The 6,547-nt window shown below is 39.0% G+C and overlaps 1 long non-coding RNA gene across 1 annotated transcript in view; it reads left to right on the top strand.

Annotated features, from left to right (window-relative positions):
* The first annotated feature begins 1,846 nt into the window (after window positions 1-1,846).
* Window positions 1,847-6,547, top strand: part of LOC139264663 (uncharacterized) — a 45,353-nt gene continuing 40,652 nt past the window's right edge. The window contains exon 1 of the long non-coding RNA XR_011593392.1: window positions 1,847-2,072. This is a non-coding gene — a long non-coding RNA (uncharacterized lncRNA). The remainder of the gene's footprint in view (window positions 2,073-6,547) is intronic.

Here is a 6,547-nt window from a genome sequence, read left to right as displayed (position 1 = left end):
ATATTAAGACAGTGCACTGCAGTGCAGTTGAAAAGGAAATTCAGCTAATTTATCTTCAAATGTAATCCTGATAATTTTTTGTAAATCCTAACACATGGCTAATTAAACTAAATTATGTTTGTACTGGGAAACACTTCCACTTCCGATGGGGGAATAACAATTTCATGCAATTAACACATGCACTGTTATTACATGCTTATTATGCCAGCATATAGAAAGAATTCCAGCTAATGAATGGAAACTTTAAAACCCAGCTTCAGCTGGGAATACCATAAATCGTCTTCTAATGTAAACAACACGATAACAGATCAAGTCCAGCCTGGCAGCCCCAGTGGATTTTCATTGAGGAGTGATTGATGTGAAAAAAGCTGGAGCTGCAGTGATCCTGCATCAGTCACAGCTCTCTGCTGGCTCTGGAGCTGACCCTGTTAGCACAGACTGACTCAGATCATTTGTCTCAGTGGCACAGAGGGATTTCAGAACAGCTGTGTATCACTCCATTGCATTGCTTGTACTATGTGTATTTCTTCTAGGTGGTAGATACACAGAATATACAAATTAGGGTTGCCATGGTAAGAGAAAATGTACCTTCAGCTGTAATGACTAAATTCTTACCATAAATATGATTTAGAATTCCTTCTGTGATTGCTTTGAAATTACTCAACAAATGCAATGTAGATATTCTTGAAATTTGAATAGAGACAAAGGAAAAGTTTCAATATTTTAAGTGTGGTGATGCTGAAAAGCTCAATGATTAATAAGCACTATTAAATCTTTAAGCTGCTAGAACATCTATCTGGTCCTAAAACCTGATTCCAAAGGTAATTTGAGTGCATATGTTAAACAATTCCACGCATTCCTAAATGTGCATGTTGTGAAGGTTTCTGAGTAATTAGTTTACATAGAATGAGGAAAGCATACAAACATTTACACTAAGTCTATTGTGTTTCTTCTTCAGCTGAAATAAAATATGCTGGCCCCACAACAAGTTTGCTACCCAGGAGTAAAATTTGTTAACAAACCTATTTTAGCACACAAAGTCTGCAGAACACCTGCATTAGGTTATGGATTCCATGCACCATTTATATTGGCATTTAACCAAGAGCAAACACAGCAGAATTTCAAGGTTCTGTCATCCAGCTTTCCAGTGTCATAGTCTCCTGCTCAAACTGTTCAGAACAATTGTTAATATGCTGCTGGCTTCCTGTTATTCAATACAAGATTGAAATATAATTTGTAACTGGCAGCTAATTTATCTTTTCAATCTTGCATTTAAGAAATACATTTTCTGATTCTACATGTAAGGAATATTGTGTGTGTATGTGTGTGCTCTAACTGGGGAATTCAGGATTGGTTAGACAACTGAATGACAAGGTCATAGGGCAACCACTTCAATTAAGTGGACTACCTTCTAAACTTTGCTACCTTACGTACATGCAAAAAGATGTCGCTATTTTAATCACCTCTTTAAATATTGAAGAGAAACACTCCTTTATTAAGGAGACTATGGGCTAGAAATTGATCAAAGGCCACCACCGCCTGTTTAATGCCCAAAAAACTGCGAAGATTCTGCAATTAACACCGGTGGAATATTGATCAAAATATGAAAAAAAAAACACCCAGCGGGAAAAATGGGCGTTCCATGAGGACGCTCGGCGATAAACGCGATCCTGGTGAAATTAAGTCCGGGGCTAGAGTCGGGCCTAGGGAGGGAGGAAAACACAAAAAATATTTTTTCAAAATAATTTTTTTTAAAATCGGTAAACAGTCAGGAGCCTTTTTAACTGAATTGCTGCTAAATAATTTTTAAAAACACATTCACTTACTTTTTTTTTTGCAGGGTTTCATACCTACCATCCATCAAAGAGCTGCTTCGACGGGGCGTTTTTTTCTGAAGAAGTATGGATCACCGCTCCCACCAAACTCGGGCGGGAGTAGTTTTCCCAGCGTTGCATGCAGGTGGTCAGCTCCCCAGCGATATTTCGAAACCGCGATATGGCGTAAGGCCCTGATGAAATTCTGATGGATGAAACACCGTCCAAAACAAGGAAATACCGCCAAGAAACGTGGCGGTAGGCTGATCAATTTCTATGTTTTTAAAAATAGCACTCTCTTCACCTCCAGCTCTCACGAGGGTTTCCTAACGCATGCTTCATTATCCTCAATCAAAATTGAAAAGCTTGTCTGGAGGCCATCAGAATGCAGGATTTTCCATAGGTATGATTGAACTATGAATACAAATACAGAGCTAGAACTACCAATGCCAGTTTTTTTGTTTGGAATATAAAAGTCTGACATCATTATTATTCATTTTTATGAACTCAGGCATCATATTGAGATTGTGATGTGCATCGGGACTATATACTATAGTGCTGATAACCCAAGGAGCTTCAATCATTTCTACATTTATAATGCAGTTACCATGAATTTGAAATCTAAGGTTTTTTTTTAAAAACATTTTTCCTCCTGAGCCTCCTATCTCCTTTGTTGAGATACAAGCCACAAAATCGATTCTGAAAAAGGTAGCCCTACAGGCAATTTGATCTCCTTCCAAAATATCAGACTTTGTCCTGGCCTCAACCATGCCTCTTGACAACTTGTTTCAGTTTTTGATCACCCTCTGTGTAAAGAAATACTTTGCGGTTTTGCTGCCCTGGCATATGAAAGTATTGTTTTGGTCTATTTTCTTTATCCCCATTAAGTACCGTATAAAAGATTTGCACTTATATAGTTCCTTTCATGATTTCAGAATGTCCAAAAGGTGCTATTAAGCCAATTAAGTACTTTTCAATTGTAGTCACTGTTGTAATGTAGGTAATGCAACAACCTATTTGCACATATCTGACCAGATAATCTGTTTTAGTAATGTTGGTTAAGGTAATATTAGCCAGGACACCGGCGAGAACTCTCCCAAATCTTCTTCAAAATAATGCCATGGGATTTTATGCAACCAGCTGAGTGTGCAAACAATGCTTCGGTTTAACATCTCATCCAAAAGATGGGACCTCCGACAGTGCAGCACTCCCTTAGTACTGCACTCAAGTATCAGTCTAGATGTTGTGCTCAAGTCTCTGGACTGGGACTTAAACCAACAATCTTCTGACTCAGACAAGAGTTCTACCACTGAGCCACAGCTAGCACTTACACAGATGTCTCTGTTTGAAGCTGAAATGCCTTAATCACCTTTGTCCTTATAACTCATCCATCTGACACTGGGACAGGGCCTAACAGCCTCCTTATGACACAATGACGAGAACTGCACTCCAACTTTGGCCTATCCATGGCACTGTGCAGTTTCTATGACTGCTAGGGATTGGAAATGAATTGATTTGGCAATAGAACCTATCAGTTTATCCGTTATTATAATGCCATCTCAAATGGTTTCAATATGTGGAGTGACAAGTCAATTAATATCCTTACTTTTTTTCAGCTTATCTTTTGCAAATTCTATCCCACCTTAGGAGTATGTACGACTCCTATTTCTTCTAGGTTAAATGAGGTAACTATAAACCTGTTAATCTAATGTCATTTGTGGACAGGACACTCTTAGGGTTAGAATTTCGATGACCTTGCGACCAGGTTTTCGCTGCGATTTGACCCTCCGCGACGAAAACCTAGTCGGCGGGATCTTCAGTGACCTTTTTGCGGCAGCGCTGTCACATACCGCTGGGGAGAGGAACGCCGACGTGCAACACTGCAAATTGCGTTTGCGATAGATTTTTGGCTCTCTTGGGACCGTATTCTGCGGCCAGAATACCGACAGGGTCAAACCTGCGGTGCAGCCCTGCCAGCAGCAGTAATATGAAGACCTGCAAAAAAGTTAAGTTAAAGTTTTTATTTTTTAATTCTTTTTCAGCGATTTAACAGGCAAGAGTTTGTGAATGTTATTTGTCTTTTGCAATTTTTTTTTGTTGTTTCTCCCCCCCACCCCCTCTCCCAAGGCCTCTCTTGCAGCGCTATTAGCCCCAGGCTAAAGTTGCCTAAATTCACGGTTTGCACCACGAATCTTTGTGCAATGCCAATTTTTAGAATTAAAAGCTGAAAAGCTGGCCTAAAAACCGTAAAAAGCGCAGCGAAAACGGTAATTTTGGCGTAAAACTATCGTTTTTGCTGAAAATCAAAATTCTAGCCCTATAAATCCATAATTCAAGATCAAATTAGCAAGCATTTAGAAATTCACGGCTAATCTTAAGGACAGCCAGCAAAGATTTGTTAAAAGTTTGACAGTTTTTTTTGACAAAGTGACTTGATTGGATAAAGGAAATGCAGTAGATGTAGTGTATGTAGATGATCAGAAGGTTCTTCATAAAGGCATCCCACAAAAAGCTTATTAAATAAATTCAGCTGTGTAGTATAAGGAAATGTAGCAGCATGGATAGAAAGATATTTGATGAACGGGAAACAAAGTGTTCAAGTAAAGGTGTTGCACAGACTGGAGAGGGTTATGGAAATGGTCAGCACTGGGTCCACTTTCGTGCTGAGTATATCTATACATATATGGTTTGAATTTGTGTATGGAGAACAAAATCTCAAATCGCAAAATGTATCAATGGCACAAAAATAAGAGGTTTGGCAAACAGTAAGGGTTGTGGAAGACTTCAGAAAGACAGGTTAATGGAATGGGCATGTTGGTGGAAAATGAAATACAGTCCCCACCACTTACACCGTCCACGTTTATCGCAGTCACCTATATCAGGCAAATGGTGCTAACCACTGATTATCAAAGGTGTCAATTATAGAGGCACTGCTTAAAACATATTAAGAGTGCCGGCTATTTCGAGCAGTTCAATCAGTGCTTACCCTGTACTTACCAATTTCAAAGCCAGGTCTTCAGGCAGTTTCAATCAGCTGTCTGCACGATTAACAATTACAGGAGGCATTGAAGCTGCCTGAAGTCTCCACTTTCCGACTGCCTCCAGTAGTTGTTAACAGAGCAAACAGCTGATTGAAGCTGCCTGAAGCCCCCATCAGCTGTTTGCTCTGTTAACAATTACATGCAAGAAAATAGACCAAGTTCCACATGTTCCAGTTCATCAGTTTCCCAGCAGTCAGAAAGTGGAGACTTCAGGCAGCTTCAGGAGTTATTTCATTGCATTGGTTTTACCGTCTACTGCATTTGGCGGATATACCTGCTCTATGTGGTGGGGACTGTATAATGCAAGTGCGAGAGTAAATAAGCAATTGGAGTACACACTTAATGAAAAGGCACTGAAGGGTGCAGATGAGCAGGGAGAACCTAGGAGTTCAAATGCAATTCCCTGAAAGTACAAGTGCTAATAGACACAGCCATAAAAAGGCTAAAAGAATTTGAGATTTTAAAAAGTGGGCTAGAGTACAAGATCAAAGTAATGATGAAGAATTTATACAAAACATTGGTTAGTCCAGAGTTGGAGTACTTTGTGCAGTTTGAGTGCCCCATAATAGAATGAACAACAAGCCAGAGTGTATAGTGCAATTTCAGCATGAAGCAGCTAGATATGGAAACGAAAGGTATGAGGAGAGAGTTGAGATACTGTGACTATTTCCACTAGACCAGAGAAGGCTAAGAGGAGATTTAATTAAGCTTTTTAAAAAGAGTAGCAGCTTTAATAGCATGATTAGGGAAAAGCATTGGAAGGGATGTCCGTGACTAGGGGTCATCAATTTAAAATGATCATGGAGTGAGGAAAGTAGTTAGCGGAGATTTCTTTACACAAAGTTGTTGGAGCTTTGACACAGGAAATGGTTGAGACAGAGATCATTGCATCTTTCAAGAGAAAATTGGGTAAATATTTGAAGCAGAAGCAGCAAGGTTATGGAGAGACAATGGGGCAGAGAATCATTTTGTATTGGTCTAGCAAAGATGTGGTACAGATACATAGGGCCCAATTATCAATTTTTGTGCAGTAACCCTCGTGGTTCTATGGAATTACACCACATTCAAGGCAATTGGATTTGTTGGCTCAAATGGATGGAGCCAAAACTCAGCTTTTCTCAGTGCACTTAGACCAACTTGACTAGTATATAAACATTTTTTACCAAAAAATATTTAACAAGCCTTTTTTCCCCCAATTGTTTGCAAACACAAAAGATGTTAATCATCTCAAAACATGGCATCATGCCATCGCTTGTACAAAGCATTAAATAATGTATACATCTGCCACCTGAGGTAGTGTCCCTTTAAGAAAATAGCACTTTCAGTCAGATGCTGCTTGTGCTAAAATAAGCTATGAAGATCACATGGATCTCATATGCTAGTCACATGGATTTGTTTCTGTGTACAACTACGTGATCAGAAACTGTTGGTCTTTGGAGCAGCTCAGTGAGAATACTGTGGTTGATATGCTCTCATAATAGTATTGAATGTGTGGATTCTGTAAAATGTTTTTGTTTTCAATAGTATTCAGTTGTTTAAAAATCCAGTCATTATATGGAAATAATGGGAATTCGGGATTGGTATTCTTAGAGTTAGTTTTTCTAAATCTCATTAAACTTTCCAATAATGCTGTTAATTCAAAGTCGTTTTTCCTTCAATTTTCTCACCTCTTAAAGTGCTGATGCTGATGGA

Source organism: Pristiophorus japonicus, chromosome 5 (genome assembly GCF_044704955.1).
Source record: "Pristiophorus japonicus isolate sPriJap1 chromosome 5, sPriJap1.hap1, whole genome shotgun sequence".
NCBI classification, from domain to species: domain Eukaryota; kingdom Metazoa; phylum Chordata; class Chondrichthyes; family Pristiophoridae; genus Pristiophorus; species Pristiophorus japonicus.
Note: the sequence above shows the minus strand (reverse complement) of the source record. Positions and strands in the feature narration are given on the sequence as shown.